Raw genomic sequence first — 7370 nt, forward strand, 5'->3', positions numbered from 1 at the left:
TGAAACCCAAACAAATTTATACAGCAGACATTTTCTGTTAATAATATCAAATGCTACTCTGCTTTGCAAGTAGATTTCTTCCATAGACTCGTGCATTTTTCTAACACAGAGCGTGGCATTTAAAGGGAGGGGACTTGGAAATGAACAGCAACTTAATTTTATGGAATTTGTTCATTCTAAGTATGAATTTAAAAATTCGGATACAATTTGAGGGGTTAATGGTTAAACCCTCTACCATATAGTGATATCTTAACTGAATTCTGTTATTTCTAGACAAAACTTTGGAGAACCATAGACACTGGGGAAGAGTTGATAAGGAATAGCTTAAAAGATATTTAATACAGCAACTATTCTTTAATTAATTTATTTCCTATTTATCTGATAAAACACCCTGACAAGAGCACCTAAAGCAAAAAGGGAATGCATTTTGGGTTTCAGGTAGAGAATAGTAGAGTTGATCATGGCAGGGAAGGCGAGCATAACAGTAGAATCCTAAAACTCTTGATCACATATTCATCCACATATAGAGAGCAAAAAGATGGAGATGAGGAGCCAGTCTATAAAAGCTCTAAATCTGCCTCCATCAAGTCTTCACCTCTCCTATTCGCTCCATAACATTTCCAAACATTGTCACCAGCTGGGGACCAAGTGGCCAAATACATGGGTCTATAAGGGACATTTCCTATTCAAATCACCATTATATACTTTTCTATCAGAAAACACAATAAAAATATCACCAAATGTGATTAATTTACAGGGAAGATATTGTGTGTGTGTGTGTGTGTAAACTGTGAAACAATTTTCAGTACTTCTTCGCAAAATATAAATAAAATAGAAATCAAAAATATACCTCAACATAAAAGAAACTACAACTGAGAAATATATATATACCAACTACTTAGGAAAAAACTGACATTTTCTCAAAATCAGTAAGAAAATAGTGTTGTTCATTTTTTCAACTCTTCCTTAATATAATGTTTGAAGTCTTAGACAAAGCAATAAGACAAAAGAAATGTGGAATTTTAGTGGTCATTAGATTCCCCAGACTGACAATTGCTTTATCATAATCAGTAATCTTACCCTGTGTTGTTAATTTATGCTCACAAGTATCTTATTGAAAGTATTCACTATGAGGAATTTATAAATAAGCAAAGCTAATTTTTTTTTAAAAAATTGTATTTGATGTCCTCAAATCACACACACACACACACACACACAAAGTACACAAATGTATATATTAGCAGGCCATGACTATTGGATGAGAAAGATGCAGAATGAAGACTGAAAGATCTATGCATTTAAGATAAGATTAATTAATAAATGAATAAATTATGGGAAAAACTGTGGAGGTGAGCATAAGGTAAATTGGGATTTTATTCAAAATATCAAGCATATGTATTCTTTTTGAGATTTCTAATGGTTAATTATATATTTTGAATTAAAATATGATTCCATTACTTTCCTCATACCCTTTTCTCTCTCCAGTTTCTCACAGGTCTTCAAATACTTCCCTGTGCAGTGTACAAATTCATAAAGATTCATCAATGATGTATTAAGGAAAAATTCTCTCAACAAAGAAAACAGATATTAAGCTAGGTGGTGGCATTCAGGAGACAGAGTTAGGCAAATCTCTGTGAATTTAAGCCCAGCCTGGTCTACAAGAGTTAGTTCCAGAACAGGTTCCAGAGAAATTCTGTCTTAAAAAAACAAACAAAAAAAAAAGGAAGGAAGGAAGAAAGAAAGAAAGAAAGAAAGAAAGAAAGAAAGAAAGAAAGAAAGGAAGGAAGGAAGGAAGGAAGGAAGAAAATAGATACAGATAAATTGTTCCAAACCTTTAAAGGAGAGTTAACAACAATGTTCCTCAAAATATATAATAAATACAAATGCATAAAACAATACAAAACTCAATTTATGAAGAAATGTAACCCTAATACCAAAAGTTAGACAAAATAGCAAACAACAAACAAAAAAATTCTTTTATATGCATACATGTAAATATTTTCAATAAAATACTTGTAAGTATAATTTAACAACAGAATAAAAGATCATTAACTATTGCCTAGGTATTTTTACTTGAACATCTAAGGCTGTCCAGTTATAAATCAACAAAGTAATACAGTAGGTAAAAAGTCTACTAATTCCAATCTACATGATCATCACAGTAGACAAAGAAATTCCTCTTGCAAATTTCAACATTTCCTTATAATGAAATAGAGGAGAAATATGATGCCAACTTGCAGTGTATAAGGAAAGACTAGTTTGTATGACATGTAAAATGAGATAACAGTATCTACTCTTTGAATTCTTATTCAATGTAATGCCCAAACTCTTGGCTAGAGTAAAAAGAGAAAGAAAAAGTTAAAATTACAATAAAGGGAACACATTTAAATTGCAGATAATGTGATTCTATAATTAAAGAACTAAAGTGAACAAAAACATTCACATCTGACTGAACACCTGTCTACAGACCAAAATTTACTTCACTGTAGATTAATCAGAAAATATCCAACTGGCCTCAACAAATGGAATATCATATATAATAATAAACTTAACTAGGTACAGATGTCTATATTAAAGAACTATAAAACAATGAAAATATATATTGAAGAACTTCTAATATAGGGAGAAATCATGTGCTTGGGGATTGAAGATTTATATTTTGAAATGGCTATTTTAACCAAAACAGTATAAGAACTCAATATAATCTTCACTAAAATATCAGTGACCTCTTTTTAAAAAACCTGAAAATACAATACTAAACTTTGTATGGAAACATAAGGGGCCATGATAGGCACATTTAACCTGAGAAAATAGATCAATGCTATTCCTTGCTCAGAAGTGTTTCAATTTCATGTAGTCCATGATCAATTATGGGAATAACATTGTCCTTGATTGTAGTCCACTTGAAAAATCCCTCAAAATGCATGTATTTTGAAGTATTGCCTTTACCATCTTCAGAGTTTCATGTCTTCAACACATGATGGTGTTCAACCCACTTTAAAGTCAGTTTTATAAATGGTTAAAGAATCAGTCATCAGAGAGAAGAAATAGCCTAAAAATGAGAGGAAATCTTTGCAAACTTAATCTCTAAGAAAGGGGGTTTATTTAAAGTGTAAGTTCTAAAAGTTAAATAGGAAAAATTGAACCATCCAATCTTTACATGGTGAAATGAATTGAGCAGATAGTTATCAAAAGAATAAGTACAGATTACCAATTTTTTTAACTTAAGAATTATTAGATGAGAGGAAAACAAATAAAAACAGATTTAACAGTCACTACCATTCCAGTACAAAGGTCATTACATTATGTAGAACACAAACATTCTTGAGAATGTAAGGGAAGAATAGCATGTATGTGGGTGGTAAGAACACAAATTGATATAACCACCATAGAAATTACTATAGAATATGTCCAGAATTTAACCAGAAGTATCACAGGGCTTACCTTGATTGCTAATGTATATACACTTTGAAAGGACTGTAAGTCAGTATACCACAGAGATACTTGCACAGCCATGTCTACTCTATTCACAATATGCAATATATGAAAATAGCATAAATCAGTGGTTCTCAACCTTCCTAACGCTACAGTCTTTTAATACAGTTCCTTATTTGTGATGACTCCAACCATGAGATTATTTTGTTGCTATTTTATAACTGTAATTTTACTACTATGTTATGAACCATAATGTAAATATTCTATAAACAGGATGTCTGATATGGGACTCTCAAAGAGTCCTGACCCACAGGTTGAGAACCACTGGCTTAAATGTTCATCATCAGATAAATGTAAAGTGAAAATGTGGTATAGATACAAAATGAGATTTTATTCAGCTGTAAAGAAGATAAATTAAGTCCTCTGCATTAAAAGTATGTGGAAGTAAAGAACAACATGTGAAGGAAAGCAGTCCTGTGATTAAGCCAGTTTCAAAAAGAAAGACATTAGTCATTTGCTTTCTTATAAATAAAGCAAATAAATATGCATGTAGGTCATAAACCCTAAAGCTAAAGAAGGAACAATGAAGCACCAGGAGTTGGGAAAAAGCAAAACAGAAGGTAATAAGGGAGAGGAAAACAGTGTCTATTTTCTCTCAAATACAGAGTCCAAATTTCTCTCTTTTCTGTCTCTTTGTCTCTCTGCCTCTGTGTGTCTCTGTCATTTTCTCTCAAATACAGAGTCTAGATTTCTCTCTTTTCTGTCTCTTTGTCTCTTTGCCTCTGTGTGTCTCTGTCTCTCTGTCTTTCTCTCTTTGTCTCTGTTTCTCTCTGTGTGTCTCTCTATTTCTGTTTCTCTCTCTTTGTCTCTTTATTCCCCTCGTGTGTGTGTGTGTGTGTGTGTGTGTGTGTATGTATGTATACATGCTCTGAAAACAGAAATGTGATTATGAAGAGAAGAGAGATATGGGAGAGAGGAGCCGGGAAAAACAAGAACAAGCTATGGTGACAAAAGCATCAAAATGATATATAATGAAAACCAAAATTAATATCTTAACTAGAAGTAAGAAAGGAAAATATAGAAATAAAAACCCAAGAGAACAATGGAAGTTCAAATCCACATCTGAAGCAATAGCAGTTGAGAGAACATGAATATATCCTGACTAACTCAAGCCAGACAAGATACCAGTATCAAGAGCCCTGGGCATAAAGTACCACCCTAGATAAGGAGCTATCGTTAACTGCTGAGAGTCAGTGTCTTCTTTTTTATTTTAGCTTTATTTATTTAATTGTTTAGTTATTTCAGTTAATTCCATTCTGTTGCAGTTTTCCCTCCATCCTCTCCTCCCATTTCCTCTCCAAACCTCCCCTCTGCCTCCCCAATTCACTCCTCCATTCTGTTCAGAAAAGGGCAAGCTTCCCAAGGATATAAACAAAGTATGGCATATCAAGTTGCAGCAAGACAAAGCATTTTCCCTTGTATAAAGGCTGGAAAAAGCATTTCAATATAAGGAATAGAGTCCCAAAAGCCACCAAAATAGTTACAGATAGTTCCTGCTCCCACTTTTAGGAGTCCTACAAGAAAACCAAGCTGTACAACTGTTCCATATACGTAGAGGACCTAGATCAGTTACATTTAAACTCCTTAGCTGTCAGTTCAGACTCTATGAGCTCCTATGAGCTCAGGTTAGTTGATTCTGTGGGTTATCTTGTGATGTTCTTGTCCTCTATGGCTTCTACAATCTTTCTTCTCTCTCTTCAGCTGGATTCCCCAAACTTGATCTAATGTTTGACTGAAAGTCTCTGTCTGTTTCCATCCGTTGCTGTATGAAGCCTCTCTAATAACATTTGGGATATAGATCTAAACAGAATTCTCAACAAAAGATTCACGAGTGGCTGAGAAAACACTTAAAGAAATGTGCAACCACCTTAGTCATCAGGAAAATGCAAATCAAAAGGATAGTCCCTCTTAGACTTTTCAGAATGGCTAGATTGTATACACAAATGACAGCTCATGCTGGAGAGGATGTGGAGCAAGGAGAACACTCCTGTAGGAGTCCTGCTTGTTCGTCACAGCTGTCCAGCTAGCTTAGCCCCCTCCTCCATTGCTGGTGGGAGTGCTGGCTTGTACAACCACTTTGGAAATCAATATAGAGATTTCTCAGAAAATTGAGAATTGATCTACCTCAAGACCTAGCTATAGCATTCTTGGGTGTATACTCAAAGAATTCTCAATTACACCACAAGGACACCTGCCCAACTATGTTCATAGGAGCTTTATTTGTTATATCTAGAACCTGGAAACAACATAGATGTACTTCAACTGAAGAATGGATAAAGAAAATGTAGTACATTTATGTTGGCGTTACAAATTACATTACAATGGAATATTACTCAACAATTGAAAACAATGGCATCATGAAATTTGCAGGCAAATTGATGGAACTGAAAAAAAAATTATCTTGAGTAAGATAACCCAGACCCAGAAAGACAATCATGGTATGTACTCAACTATAAGTAGATATTAGCCGTAAAGAATAACTATGTTACAATTCACAGACCAAAGGGGGAATGCTCTGATTTCCCTGGGAAGGAGAAATAGTAGAGATTTTGTGTGTGGACTGAAGGTGGATAGGGATGGGAACATCAGGGCCCAGGGGTCGGTGGTGGAAAAGGAGAGTAGTAAGAGAGATGACTGGAAATGGAAGGGTGCATTTCAGGGTCAGGTAGAAACCTGGTGCAAAGGAAACACCCAGGAATGTACCTTAACTAAGACCCCTATCAATAACAGATACATGGCCTGAGCTAACCTTCTCCTGTGATCAGAAAAGAGTTCCATTGAAAGAATTGGGATTCCAATCCAACACAACCTTTGACCTACAGTCTGTCTTGCCTATAGGATTTGCTGAGAGAAGGGTGGCATAAAGATTGAAGGAGTGGCCAAGCAATGACGGGACCAGCCTGAGACCCACAACAAAAGAGTAATCCCACCCCTGGCACTGCCTGGAGCACCTGGACACAGGACCCAGAGGCTGGATGACCCAGAGACCTGGGATAAAACCAAACATAACTGTAGAAAAAAAAAAGATGATGCAATGATGCCTAATGTTATTCTGCTCTACTCATAGACTGGAGAGTCAGTTTTCTTTAAGGGTGTGGCCCCTGATAGATTAATCATGTTCTGGTGGAAAGGCACACATCGAAGAGTATATTGGCAGCACAAACCTTGTTGGACTAGCTACAAAGAAAAAAAAAGAGAACACAAAGCTGGACGTGTAAGGGAGGCTGTGGGTCTGAAAAAAGTTGGGGAAGAGGGTGAATGTGATCCAAGTGCATTATATGAAATTATTAAAGAACTAATTTAAAAACAGAAAAAGGACATTCTATGTAACCATTATATTTATAAAAAAGGGTCATTATTATTATCAGATAAAATAGACCTCCAAAAATTATTATAGATAAAGAAGACATAAAGACATTAACTTCTGTATTAGTCACTATTCTATTGCTGTGAAGAGACCATGACCAAGGCAACTCTTATAAAAGAAAGCTTTTAATTGAGGCCTCCCTACTGTTTCAGAGGGTCAGACCATTATCACTGTGGTGGGGGCAGTGTGGGGGCAGGGTGTCACTCATTGTGCTGGAGCAGTAACTAATTAGGATGAGAGAGAGTTACATCCTAATCTGAGGTGCAGGAGCATGGGAGCAGTCAAAAAAAGGGAGTTGGAGATAGACTGGGCCTAGCATGGTCTTTCAAAACCTCAAAGTTCACTCTCATTAATACACTTTCTCCAAGGGAGCCATACCTTCTCATCATTCCCAAATAGTGCCACTCCCTGGTGACTAAACATCTATTCTGCTGTATTACATAAGAGCTCATACTGGCGACTGAAACAGGAGTTGGTATAAAGGAAGTAATCTAGGTCAGTAACAGAC

The sequence above is a fragment of the Chionomys nivalis genome, chromosome 13 (assembly GCF_950005125.1).
Source record: "Chionomys nivalis chromosome 13, mChiNiv1.1, whole genome shotgun sequence".
Taxonomy (NCBI): domain Eukaryota; kingdom Metazoa; phylum Chordata; class Mammalia; order Rodentia; family Cricetidae; genus Chionomys; species Chionomys nivalis.